The sequence below is a fragment of the Canis lupus genome, chromosome 7, assembly GCF_048164855.1.
Source record: "Canis lupus baileyi chromosome 7, mCanLup2.hap1, whole genome shotgun sequence".
NCBI lineage: Eukaryota > Metazoa > Chordata > Mammalia > Carnivora > Canidae > Canis > Canis lupus.
The window spans coordinates 12,044,838-12,059,951 of NC_132844.1; positions in this window are offsets into that span (position 1 = coordinate 12,044,838).

Genomic DNA, 15,114 nt, shown 5'->3' on the forward strand with positions numbered 1-15,114 from the left:
CAGAAGTATTTTTATTGAAAAAATAACATTTTATGGAAATACAGGGGAAAGATCACTTAATTCCAAAGAGGATCAAGAAAATGTCCATGGAGTATAATTTAAACTTGTAAATGAAAGGATGTTTAGAATTTTAATAAGTAGAAGGGCATTGGTAGGATTTGTTTAACAGAACATGTTAAACTTAACAAATCATGTTAAACTATAAAACCATAGGCTGCTTAAGCCAGGCAAAGTATGCTTAATTCTGTAACAAATGCTATTGTCATATAATCAATCACATTTCACTCAACAGTGGTGACTCTGACATTTCTAAATGAGGAAGTTCTTATTTTCCTGCCAAAATGTAACCAGTTCTTGGATAACCTTTCCAATCTACAGCAGAATTTGAAGGAAAAAGAAAGTCAATAGAGCAATGCAACAGAAAGAGCAGAGAAAGAAGTCATTTCTGGAATAATAGGGGGCAGGCATTTTTAAAAATCATTAGAAAGATAGAGACTCTTCTTACATACTGTACTGATTTCAGTATTTGCTAACAAAAACAGTGTTTTACTGTTTGTAAAACACTGTCTGTGTTTATGTTTACACATAACAATGCATTAAAAGGAAAAATAGTGTGAATAGTGAGAATTTGCAACCATAGGAGCTGAGAAATCTTCAGTCATTACAGAATCTCTGATAAATAGAAATCAACCGTTCTGCTTAAGAGCAGGGTGCGATATAGATGGCATTAGGCACAAAGATCAGTGATAATGCACTATCGTGACTAGAGGACAGAGCCATTTTTCTTAAACATGTCTATAATGTGTCTAATTGAGGATGACGTAATATTTAAATTAGATTCTCTTAAATTAAGTAATAATTTGCTTTTTGTTCTATTGTTAGGTTAAGAAAGTCTCAACAAACTCTTGGTACAGTAAAAATGATTGATCCTGAAAAAAAGAAAAAGGTCCACGTGTGAAATGATAAAGCTGGAGGGAGACTTCAGTCACTGTAAGACCCAAGACCAGGTCCCATCCACAGGGAAACCCTATCCTGATGGCTCACAACAAGCAATCAGGCACAGCAGTGTCATCAAGATACAGCCAAATACCGAAAGCCCAGGATTTAGTCAGGGGATGACCAAATACTGCAGTTTCCAAAGGCATTTTGATCCTATCTGTGGATCCTATGTAGTTTGCATAAAACACACTGGAGCTTAGTTATCACAGAACTGGACTAATACAGAAGATGATAAACCATTAGCCATCATGGAGGGATAAAAGGACCCACTCTTAAGGTGCTGTGCAGAATAAAAGAAAAGGAGAAGATACATGAGCTTCAATAGCTGCTGGCTCTAGAGCAAGCCCTTTGCAAAGACAAACTCCTGTGGAGGGATATTCTAGGTTATTGAATGCCCGATAATAAAAGGATTAGGGTAAATCCATTTTTGTAATAGGATTAGAATGTTTACATGGAGCGAGAGACCCGAGAATCAAGTATTGACAGTCGAGGCTTGGGCAAAGCTCCTGCATCTGAGAAATGGAATAAGACCTGAGGAAGTGAGCAACAAGATAGAGTGTATTCTTTGTAAGAACTGACTACAGCAATCGCAGGTCTTGAGTGGTATAATATTTAAAATACAGAAATATAGAAAAGTACCAACAGTCAACAAACACACATATTTCTTTTAGTAGAATGAACTACTCAATATTTATTTCCAGTCTATCTTTACCATACATACATTTTAAATATTCTAATATATGCATAGTTTCTCCTTTAAAAACAGTTGCATAGAACAGATAAAGTAAGTCCCCTTGGAACATTTCCTCTACCACTGACAAGTGCCTTTTCACATTCTTCATCTTCAGAGGAAATCACTGTCATATGCTTATAGTATATGATGCCAGATAGTTCTCTTCTTTTTTCTAAATAATGCCAATTGTTTTCTAAATTGACTATTCTAATTCACTCTGCCATTAGAGTTAAATAGCAACTATTTTACCTTATGCTTGCAACATTTGATGTTTTCAAACTTTAAATATTTTTCCAAAGATGAAAAATGCAAATAAAAACGTGGCCCTAATCATTTTATGTATAGATTGCTTTGATATCTCTGATAAAAATCAAATAAGTGTGTAAATGTCAGTCTATTTATGGACTATTTTGTTCCATTCATATATTTGTCATTCCTTATGCCAATATCATATTGCCCTGTTAACTAAAGATTTATGTTAAGCCTTGAAATCAGGTAGTAGATTCATCCAACTTTGTTTCTTTCTTAATATTGTTTGTCTCTTCCGCTTCCTTTGCATTTCACATAAAATTTAGGCTCAGCATGTCAGTTTCTTAAAAAAGCCTCCTGGGATTTTGATTGGGAATACATTGAATCTGTAAATCAATTTCAGGAGAACTGACATCTTAACAATATTGAGCCTTCTGATCTGTGATCATGATATATCTTTCCATTTATTTATTTAGGTTTTACCCAGTTTCTCTCAGCAACGTTTTATAGCTTTCAGTGTAGAAGTTGTGAATATCTCTTGTTAAATTTATTCCTATTTTGGGGTTTGATGGTATTATAATGTAATAATTCTACTTTTCAATCATTTACTGACAGTATATATAAGTTTATATTTTTAAACATAGACCTCCATCTTGCAATCTTGCTAAACTCACATATTAGTTCTAATGTAGGCATAGTTTGATTTATTGTGTTTCTCAGATATTGTTTTTTTAACAAATTGAATGTTTGCAGCAAGCTTGTATCAAGCAAATCTACTGGCACCATTTTTTTTCCAACACCGATTTGCTCACTTCATATATCTGTGTCACATTTTAATAATTCTCACAATGTTTCAAATTTTTTCATTATTATTATATTTGTTAAAGTGATTTGTAACCAGGGACCTTTGATGTTACAATCATAATTGTTTTGGTGTACCATGAACTTGCCCACATAAGACAACAAACTCAATATGACTGCTTCACCAACTGGCTATTTTCCTGTCTTTCTCCTTCTTGGGTTTCCCTACTCCCTAAGACACAATAATATTCAAATTAGAGTAATTAATAACTCTGAAATGGCCTCTAATTGTTCAAGTGAATAGGCATGCATCTCTCATGTTAAGTCAAAAGATAGAAGTGATTAAGCTTAGTGAGGAAGACATGTGGACAGCCAAGATAGGCCAAAATCTAGGCCTCCTGAATCAAATAGCCAAGTTGTGAATGCAGAGGTAAAGTTCTTGAAGAAAATTAAAAATGGTACTCCAGTGAACACACAAATGGTAACAAAGCAAAGCAGACTTATTGCTGATATGGAGAAAGTTTCACTGGTCTGAACAGAAGAGCAAATCAACTAACTTTTTTTTTTTTTTTTAATTCCACAGCCTAATCTAGAGCAAAGCCCTAACTCTCTTCAATTCTACAACTGAAAGGTAAGGAAGTTGCAGAAGTTTGAAGCTAGCAGATTTGGTTCATGAGGTTTAAGGAAAGACACTGTCTCCAAAACATGAGTGCATAGTGAAGTAGCAAATGCTGATGTAGAAGCTACAGTAAATTATCCAGAAGATCTAAGATAATCAATACAGGTGGCTACACTAAACAGATGTTCGATGTAGACAAAACAGCCTTCTACTGGCAGATGTCATCTAGGACTTTGGTAGCTAGAGAGAAGTCCACGCCTGGCTCCAAAGCTTCAGAGGACAGGCTGATTCTCTTGTTTGGGGCTAATGCAGCTGGTGACTTGAAGTTGAAGTCAGTGCTCATCTACCATTGTGAAACTCCTTGGGTCCTTAAGAACGATGCTAAATCTATACTGTCTGTGTTTTATAAATAGAAGAACAAAGCCTGAATGACAGCACATCTGTTACAAAACAGTTTACTGAATATTTTAAGCCTGCTGTTGAGAACTACTGCTCAGAAGAAAAGATTTCTTTCAAAATATTACCGCTTACTGAAAATGCACCTGGTCACCCAAGAGCTCTGATGCAGATGTACAATGAGATTAATGTTGTTTTCATGCCTGCTAATACAATGTCCATTCTGCAGCCCATGGATCAAGGAGCAATTTTAATGTTTAAGTCTTAGTATTTAAGAAATATACCTCATATGACTATAGCTTCCATAGATAGTGATTCCTCTGATAGATCTGAGCAAAATAAATTGACAAAATTTTGGTAAGGATTCACCATTCAAGATGCCAGTATAAACATTCATAATTTATGGGAAGAGGTCAAAATATCAACATTAACAGGAGTTTGGAAGAAGTTGATTCCAACCCTCACAAATGACCTTGAGGGGTTTAAGACTTCAGTTCAGGACATGACTTCTGATGTGATGGAAATAGAAAGAAAATGAAAATTAGAACTGGAGCCTAAAGATGTGATTGTTGCAAACTCATAGTAAAACTTTAATGGATGAATAGTTGCTTTTATGGATGAGTAAAGAAACTTTAAAAAAATATATTTTATTTATTTATTCATGAGAGACAGAGAGAGAGGCAGAGACATAGGCAGAGGGAGAAGCAGGCTCCATGTGGGGAGCCTGATGTGGGACTCGATCCTGGGACTCCAGGATCACGCCCTGAGCCAAAGGCAGACGCTCAACCACTGCACCACTCAGGCATCCCTAGAAACTGGTTTTTGAGATGCAATCTACTCCTAGTAAAGATGCTGTGAAGATTGTTGAAATAAGGTTTAGGATGTGACATAAACATAGTTGATAAAACAGTGACAGAATTTTCAGAGGATGGACTCCAATTCTGAAAGAAGTTCTACTGTGGGTAGGTAAAAAGCCATTAAGCAGCATCACATGCTACAGAAAATTGTTCATGAAAGAAAGAGTAAATCAATGTGGCAAATATCATTATGTATTTTTTAAAATATTTATTTGAGAGACAGAGATAGAGTGAACAAAAGCAGAGGGAGAGGCAAAGGGATTAGCTAACTACCCATTGAGCAGAGAGCCTGACATGGGGCTCAATCCCAGGAACCTAGCATCATGACCACAGCGAAAGGCAGATGCTAATGGACTAAACCACCCAGGTCCCCTATTGTGTATTTTTTTTTAAAGATTATTTATTTATTTATTTATTTATTTATTTATTTATTTATTATTTGAGAGGGAGAGAGAGAACATGGGAAGGGGTGGAGGAAGAGGGAGGGAGAAACCTTAGCAGACTCCTTGCTGAGCTTGGAGGCAGATGTGGGGCTTGATCTCAAGACAGTGAGATAATGACCTGAGCTAAAACCAAGAGTTGGACACTTAACTGACTATGCAACCCAGGGGCCCCATTGTGTCTTCTTTTAAAAATTTGCCAAAGTCACCTCAATTTTTAGCAACCATTCTGATCATTCAGCATCTATCAACATTAAGGCAAGATTCTTCATCAGCAAAAAGATTATGACTTGCTGAAGGTTCAGATGTGTGTTAGTATTTTTAGCAATAAAGTAACTTTTTTTGTATACTTTTTTATTGGAGTTCGATTTCCCAATATATAGTATAACACCCAGTGCTCATCCCGTCAAGTGCCTGCCTCAGTGCCCATCACCCAGTCACCCCATCCCCCACCCACCTCCCCTTTCACTACTCTTGTTCGTTTCCCAGAATTGGGAGTCTCTCATGTTCATCACCCACACTAATATATCCCACTCATTTTCCCTCCTTTCCTCTATAGTCCTTTCACTATTTTGTATATTCCCCTAATGAATGAGATGATATAATGTCTGTCCTTCTCCGACTGACTTACTTCACTCAGCATTATACTCTCCAGTTCATCCACGTTGAAGCAAATGGTGGGTATTTGTCATTTCTAATGGCTGAGTAATAATAGTCCATTGTATACATAGACCACATCTTCCTTATCCATTCATCTTTCTTTTTTTTTTTCTTTTCTTTTTACATTCATCTTTCAATGGATGCCAAGGATCCTTCCACAGTTTGGCTATGTGGACATTGCTGCTATAAACATTGGGGTGCAGGTGTCCTGACATTTCACTGAATCTGTATCTTGGGTGTCGAGTCTTTTGGATTTTCTATGTACAGTATCATGTCATCTGCAAAGAGGGAGAGTTTGATTTCTTTGCCAATTAAAATGCCTTTTATTTCTTTTTGTTGTCTGATTGCTGAGGCTAGGACTTTTAGTACTATGTTAAAGAACAGTGGTGAGAGTGGACATCCCTGTCATGTTCCTGATCTTAGGGGAAAGGCTCCCAGTGTTTCCCAATTGAGAATGATATTTGCTGTGGACTTTCGTAGATGGCTTTTAAAATGCTGAGAAATGTTCCCTCTATCCCTACACTCTGAAGAGTTTTGATCAGGAATGGATGCTGTATTTTGTCAAATGCTTTCTCTGCATCCTATTGAGAGGATCCTATGGTTCTTGTTTTTTCTCTTGCTGATATGATCTATCATGTTGATTGCTTTACGAGTGTTGAACCAGCCTTGTGTCCCGGGGATAAATCCCACTTGGTCATGGTGAATAATCTTCTTAATGTACTGTTGGATTCTATTGGTTAGTATCTTGTTGAGAATTTTTGCATCTGTGTTCATCAGGGATATTGGTCTATAATTCTCCTTTTTGGTGGGCTCTTTGTCTGGTTTTGGAAAAGGTGATGCTGGCCTCATAAAACAAGTTTGAAAGTATTCCGTCCCTTTCTATCTTTCAGAACAGCTTTAATAGAATAGGTATTGTTTCTTTTTTAAATGTTTGATAGGATTCCCCTGGGGAGCCATCTGGCCCTGGACTTCTGTGTCTTGGGAGGTTTTTGATGACTGCTTCAATTTCCTCCCTGGTTATTGGCCTGTTCAGTTTTTCTATTTCTTCCTGTTCCAGTTTTGGTAGTTTGTGGTTTTCCAGAAACGTGTCCCTTTCTTCCAGATTGCCTAATTTATTGGTGTATAGCTGCTCATAATATGTTTTTAAAATCGTTTGTATTTTCTTGGTATTGGTTGTGATCTCTCCTTTTTCATTCATGATTTTATTAATTTGTCTTTTTTTTTCTTTTTAATAATGCTGCCTAATGGTTTATCTATCTTATTATAATTTTTTTTCAAAGAACCAACTCCTGGTTTTGTTGATCAGTTCTACAGTTCTTCTGGTCTCTATTTCATTGAGTTCTCCTTGAATCTTTAAATCTCTTCTGCTGGGTAGGTTAATTTGCTGTTCTTTCTCTAGTTCCTTTAGGTGTGAGATTAGCTTGTGTATGTGAGCTCTTTCCAATTTTTTGAGGGATGCTTGTATTGTGATATATTTCCCTCTTAGGACTGTTTTTGTTGTATCCCAAAGATTTTGAACGGTTGTATCTTCATTTTCATTAGTTTCCATGAGTCTTAATTCTTCTCTAATTTCCGGGTTGACCCTTTCATCTTTTAGCAGGATGCTCTTTAACTTCCACATGTTTGAGTGTCTTCCAAATTTCTTATGGTTGAGGTCAAGTTTCAAAGCATTGTGGTCTGAAAATATGCAGGGGACAATCCCAATCTTTTGGTATCAGTTGAGACCTGATTTGTGACCCAGTATGTGGTCTATTTTGGAGAAAGTTCCATGTGCACTTGAGAAGATGTGTACTCAGTTGTGTTAGGATGTAAAGTTCTGTAAATATCTGTTCCAGCGTATCATTTAAAGCTCTTATTTCTTTGGAGATGTTGTGCTTAGAATATCTGTCATTTGCAGAAAGTGCTGTGTTGAAGTCTCCCAGTATTAGTGTATTATTATCTAAGTATATCTTTACTTTGGTTATTAATTGATTGACATACTTGGCAGCTCCCACATTCGGGGCATAAATATTCATGATTGTTAGGTCCTCTTGTTGGATAGATCCTTCAAGTATGATATAGTGTCCCTCTTCATCTCTTACTATAGTCTTTGGGATAAACTAATTTATCTGATATGAGGATGGCTACCTCTGCTTTCTTTTGAGGACCATTTGAATGGTAAATGGTTCTCCACCCTTTCATCTTTAGTCTGGAGGTGTCCTTAGGTCTAAAAGGAGTCTCTTGTAGACAGCAAATAGATGGGTCTTGCTTTTTTATCCCGTCTGAAACCCTGCGTCTTTTAATGGGATCGTTAAGCCCCTTCACATTCAGAGTTACTATTGAAAGATATGGATTCAGTGTCATCATAATACTGCTCCCGCAGTAACTACCGCAGTTTCCCAGTCCACACAGGCCTGGATGCTCCCAGGATGGTGGGGGGCACTGACCTGCACAGCTTGGGGGCACCCGGCGGCAGGAGAGTCCTCGCTGTCCCGGGGGGCGGGGGGGGCACAGGATCCTGGGCTGTGTCCCCCAGCGCCCCGGGACGGGACCGTGCTGCTGGAATCGCGCTCCTGGGGCCACGGCTCCCCAAGGCAGCAGGGCGCAGCCCCCTCCGCCCGGAACCCCCGCCTGCAGGCGCTCCAGCCCTTTACGGAGCTCAGGCCACAGTCGTGGCGTCTCTCCGCCGGGCACACTTCCTCTGTTAGGGATTCCAGACGATGCGAGGCTCCACTGCCCCTCCTGCGGTTCTGCCCGGTTTCCCTGCTGAGCGCCTTTCCATCCGGGAAGAATCTAGTGTGAATTTTTAAAGTTCCTGCTTCCCTGGGGCTGGGCCTTCCTGTCCCAGAGGCTCTTGCTGCCGACCTTAGCCTGGCTCCTCGAGGGCCCCCGCACTGGATTCCTTTTTTTTTTTTTTTCCATCTTCCTACCTTGTTAGAATCGAAAACCCTTCTCTCTGTAGCGTTCCAGCTGTTCTCTCTTTAAATCTCAGATCGAATTCATAGGTTTTCAGGATGATTTGAAAGTAATCTAGGTAAGTTGGTGGGGCCGGGTGACTCTGGGACCCTACTCCTCCGCCTTCTAGCCCTCCTCCCGCAATAAAGTAACTTTAAATTAAGGTATGTACGTTGTGTTTTTAGACATAATACTACTGCACACTTGAATAGATAACAATGCAGTGTGAACATTACTTTTACATGCACTGGGAAACCAAATATTTTTTTTAAGATTTATTTATTTATTCATGGGGCAGGGGCGCAGAGACGCAGGCAGAGGGAGAAGCAGGCTCCATGCCGAGAGCCCAACGCGGGACTCGATCCCAGGACTCCAGGATGGCGCCCTGGGCCAAAGGCGGGCGCTAAACCGCTGAGCCACCCAGGGATCCCCGGAAACCAAATATTTCATTTCACTTGCCTTATTTCCTCATTTACTTTGTTGCAGTGGTCTGAAACCAAACCCATAATATCTCTTGAGGTATGCTTGTGATTTCATTGGTCACTTAAGATATTTTGTATATACAATGATGTCATCTCTAGGTTAATTTTAATTCTTCCTTTTCAATCTTTATCCCTTCCATTTTTTATAGTCTTATTGAAGTTTTCTTGAAGTTCTAATGAAAAGTTGAGTAGATGTGGCATCCTTGTCTTGTTATTACTGACCTTAGGGGAAGAACTTTTCGCATTTTGTCACTAAGCTTGATGTCAGCTGTAGAGTTTTGGCATATACCCTTTATCAAATTGAGAGTATTTTATTATGAATGGATATAAAATTCTGTCAAATCCTTTTTCTCCATGTTTGGAAATGATTATATAGTTTTCTCCTTTATTGTGTTAATTTAGTAAACTATAATTTTTGTTCTTTGGATGTTAAATCAACCTTGCATTTCTAAGAAAAATGTTATATTTCTACTACATAGGGACTTGATTTTCTAATAAGTTATTAAATATATGTATGGTCATAGGAATATTTACTAGTACTTCTTAATTTTTTTTTAATTTTTTAGTAGTATTCATATTTGGCCATACAAAATGAATTGAGAAGTATTCCTTCTTCCTACACTTTCTTAAAAGACTTGCATAAAACTGTTGTTTATTCCTATTGATAGAATGTATTGATAGTATATATCATTACCAACCATCTTTATTATTTTTGGAAGATTAGAATTTCTATATGACATCACTTACCTGAAGAAACTTCCTTAGCATTTCTTGTACTATATCTGCTAGTGACAAATTCTTAGTTTTTAACTTTTTTTTTTTTTTTTTTTTTTAATATACAGGGATCTTTGTTTGAAAGCCTTGTTTTGAAAGATATGTTTGCTTTATACAGAATTATAGGGTCAGTGACTGCAGGTAATTTTGCACAAGGCTTAGGGTCCACCTTCTGTAACTCCTTCCTTTCTGGGTTTATCTCTTCAGACTCAGGTATTTGTGATTTCTCCAAATTCTGAAGTGTGGCTCTTCAAAACAGAAAAACTGCCTTTTATACTGTAGTCTTTGCCATACTGCAAGGAAGTAAAGCCTCAAGGATGAACAACAACAACAACAAAAAGACATAAAAATGAGAAATTCACCTGTGCTGTAACCTTCATATGGACCCATTTTTTTTTGAAGGGGTCCAGATTTTATAGTTATTTTCTGCATTAAGCTATGTTTAGCAGAAGATTAATCAGCTTTATTGCTACTCCATTCTTTTACCTCTCTCCTTCACAATCAGCTTCTTCCCTTTTTATTTATAAGGCTATGTTTTTAAAGTGAGTTTTCAGAATGCAATGATATAAACTTGTTTTTTGGATCAATTACATCTTATCAGAGTCTACTTTTTGCCTTCTTTCTGAGTATGTGTCTGTATAAAGGCAAATTCATAACAAGTGAACTTCTTCCTGGTTTGTATTACTTTTTTGTAAATTTTACATTAACTCTACTTATCAGAACACTTTGTAAACTGTTGTTTTGTTATAAAAATGTATTTTTCTCTTTTATTGAAATATTTATCTTTTCCACATAACATTTGAAATGCCATCTTTTCCAATATTTTCTATGTATACATTTGTCTCTTTACAAAACTAGGATAATATTATTTGGTAGCAGGTATAGGATAGACTTTTAAAACATAAATTAATTTTCTACTTAGACTTTGATAGGTGGCTATTTTTTAAAATGTACTATGATTTAATGCTTCTCAAACTTTACATTTAAGATTTTCCAAGAAAGCTTATTAAAGCACAGAGTTCTGGATCTTCTCTCTAGATTGTGATTCAGTGGGTCTGGAATAGAGACCAAGAGTTTCCATTTATAAAATGATCCCAGGTAACACTCATGCTGCCTCTCTAAGGATCACTACTCACATTTGAGTAGTTCGACTTTAGCTTACTTGGACATTCTTTTAATTTGAACACTTAAGAAGGTTATACGTTTGTTCTTGCCAACATTTTTGACTGTATGTCACTACATGTTTCTTAAAAGTTTTTTTTTTCTTTAGATTTTATTTATTTATTTATGCATGAGACACACACACACACACAGAGAGAGAGAGAGAGAGAGAGAGAGAGGCAGAGACACAAGCAGAGGAAGAAACAGACTCCATGCAGAGAGCCCGACATGGGACTTGATCCTGGGTCTCCAGGATCACACCCTGGGCCGAAGGCAGGAGCTAAACTGCTGAGCCACCTGGACTGCCCTTAAAAGTTTTTTACAAGATTTTAGTGAAAACAAGGATTTGGACAGTTTAAAATATTTTATGCAGATTTTTAGAAGGTTTTCATAAAGGATTTTTTAAGTGTATAAGCCTATCACTCAGTTTACTACTATATCATCACTATGTTTAGCCATTATGATTATTATTTAATATTTGTTAATTTGACAGGTGATATATATTACCATGCTTTATTTTGTGTTTATTATTTTTATGTATTTCTTATTGTGCCTAGTAGGTATATTTCTATTAATTTAGTAGTCAAATCTTAATACATCTGCAAAAAAAAGTTATAACAGGAATGCTTCAGGAAACTGGCTGAAGGAAGACAGAACATAGGAAACCTCAGTGACTATATAATATCTGGAACATCAGTTTGTTCTGAACCAAGGCTTATTTTCCTCCACAGAATGCAGCCCTCATTGCAAGACCAACAATAAGAGCTGGGATGGATGAGGAATGAGGCATTGCATGAGTCCCACAACTGGAGGAAAATAGATTCTAATATAATACACTGCCATAGTCAGTGAGGGCTGTGCTGGCTAGGTTGTACAACTGAAGTTGAGCAGAATAAATCTACCAAGCAAATAAGAAGATCTTACTTTGAGAAAAAAAATACAAAATGAAAAAAGCCAAGTCTCCTTTAAGAAGACCAGCCCTAAATAATAAAAATTTCATGAAACAGAACATGAGAATAAAACACTTTGTTCATTTAAAGGATATGCTAAAAACTGCCATAGTGCATGTTTTTGTATTTAAAATGTAGTCGACCAAACAAGGTTATAGTTAACACTGATAGGGAGGTTTCACATTAGAGGTAATGTAAATAATGTCTGTTTTTTATGACAAATAATAAACTTTTTGTTGTTTCTTTATTCAAAGTAAATAAATGTGCTTATTTAAAAAAATTAAATTCAATTTAGTTAATATATATTAGTGTACTATAGTACTAGTTTCAGGGGTAGAATTTTGTGATTCATCAGTTGCATTTAACACCCAGTGCTCATTCTATCAAGTGCCCCCCTTAATGCCCATCACCTATTTACCCCATCCATTCACCTCCCACTCTAGCAACCTTCAGTTTGTTCCCCAGACTTAAGAGTCTCTTATGGTTTGCGTCCCTCTTTGTTTTTGTCTTATTTTTCCTTCCCTTCCACTATGTTCATCTGTTTTGTTTCTTTCCACATTTGAGTGAAATCATATGGTATTTGTCTTTCTCTGACTTATTCTGCTTAACATAATACCCTATAGTTCCATCCATGTTGTGCAAATAGCATTTCATTCTTTTTGATGGTTGAGTAATATTACATTATATATAAATACCATATCTTCTTTAAAAATCTATCTATCTATCTATCTATCTATCTATCTATCTATCTATCTATCTATCATCTATCATCTATCTATTTATTTGAGAGAGAGATTAGAAGAGTGCAGGGAGAAGGGGCAGAGAGGGAGAGAGAGAATCTCAAACAGACTCCTCACTGAGCACAGGGCACAATCAGGGTTTGATCTCATGACCCTGAGATCATGGCCTGAGTAGAAATCAAGAGTTGCTTGATTTCGTTCAACCAACTGAGCCGCCCAGGCACCCCTATATACTACATCTTTATCTACTCATCTGTCAATGAACATCTGGGCTCTTTCCATATTTTGACATTGTGGACATTGCTGCTATAAACATTGGAGTGTATGTGCCCCTTTGAATCACTAGTTTTGTGTCCTTTTAATAACTGATAGTACAATTGCTGGGTTGCATGATACTTCTATTTTTAACTTTTTGAGGAAAGTCCATAGTGTTTTACAGAGTGGCTGCTCCAATTTGCATTCCTACCGACAGTGTAAGAGAGTTCTCCTTTCTTCACATCCTTGCCAACATCTGTTGTTTCCTGAGTTGTTAATTTTAGATATTCTGATGGGTGCGATGTGGTACCTCATTGTGGTTTTGATCTGTATTTCTCTGATGTTGAGTGATATTGAGCACTTTGTTGTGTCTGTTAGATATTTGTATGTCTTCTTTGGAGAAATACCTGTTCATGTCTTCTGCTCATTTCTAAACAGGATTATTTGTTCTTTGGTTGTTGAGTTTGTTAATAAGTTGTTTACAGATTTTGGATATTAGCACCTTATGTACCATGTCATTTGCAAATATCTTCTCCCATTCTTCAGGTTGCCTTTTAGTTTTGTTGACTGTTTCCTTTGTTGTGCAAAAGCTTTTATCCTGACACATTCAGTGCAATCCTTATCAAAATACCATTATCATTATTCACAGAGCTGGAAAAAACAACTCTAAAATTTATATGGAACCAGAGAGGGCAAATAACCAAAGTAATGTTGAAAAGAAAACCAAAGCTGGAGGCATCACAATTCTGGACTTCAGGCTCTATTACAAAGGTGTATTCATCAGGACAGTATGGTACTGGCACAAAAAAAGAGAAGAAAGAAAAGAAGAAAGAAAAGAAAAAAAAAGAAAGAAAAGAAAAAAAAGAAAGAAAAGAAAAAAAAGAAAGAAAAGAAAAGAAAAGAAAAGAAAAGAAAAGAAAAGAAAAGAAAAGAGGCAGATAGATCAATGGAGAAGAATAGAGAACCCAGAGATGGACTCTCAACTCTATGGTCAACTAATCTTTGACAAAGCAGGAAAGAATATCCAATGGAAAAAAGACAGTCTCTTCAACAAATGGTGTTGGGAATATTGGACAGCTACATGTTAAATAATGAAACTGGACCACTTTCTTATACCACACACAAAAATAAATTCAAAATAGATTAAAGTCCTAAAAGAGATATAGGAATCCATAAAAATCCTAGAGGAGAACACAGCCAGCAATCTCTTTGAACTTGGATGCAGCAACTTCTTGCTAGACGTGTCTCCAGAAGCAAGGGAAACAAAAGATAAACGAACGATCGTGACTTTATCAGGTGATGTGTTCATTTGTTTTACCATTATGGGTTGATTACTCCACACCCATGTTTATAGTGGGTAAAATAGTGACAAGTGAAAAACTGTTCAGAGCTAGGGTCCAAAATGCAGAGATAAAATCTGTTGTGAAACAAGTTCATGAGGAAGATGCATTAGCAAGTACTTGGTTTGAGAAAAGCAAAACTGAAGGGATACAGTAGTTTGAATACAACTCAGTATTTTCATGGATTCCAGGCACCCTTCCTTAGTCCAGAGTTCAAGGATTAGGCAACCACCCTGGCCAAATGTCAAATCTGACAAGCTGTATATTGTTAAATATGGAACCCAGTCCTTGATAACAGGACAGCAGAAAAGTAGACACAGTACCTTCACAAAATGTATCTGTATTTATAAATAGCCATAGCCACCACAGTTTTACTAGGGTCTACACAATATTCAAGAAGTACCCACAAAAAATAGGCATCAAGTTCACTATTGCTCACCAACCTGATAAAATTATAGCAGGACCAACACCTTCATTACTACGTGTTACAAGTCAGCCAGGCCTACAATGGAGCCTTCACAAGCTGTCCAACTAGTTTTTCATATTTACTAAGCTGTAATTCAAGGTCTTGATAACCTGAAATGGCATAATCTTTATGTCTGAAATACTGTATCTGAAGTACTTGCAGATTTGATACATCAGTCAATGCTCACTTCACACAATGATTGTCCACATCTGGGCACATGGAGAGCCAGAGTTGCAATGTATTCTTCACAGCTGGAAT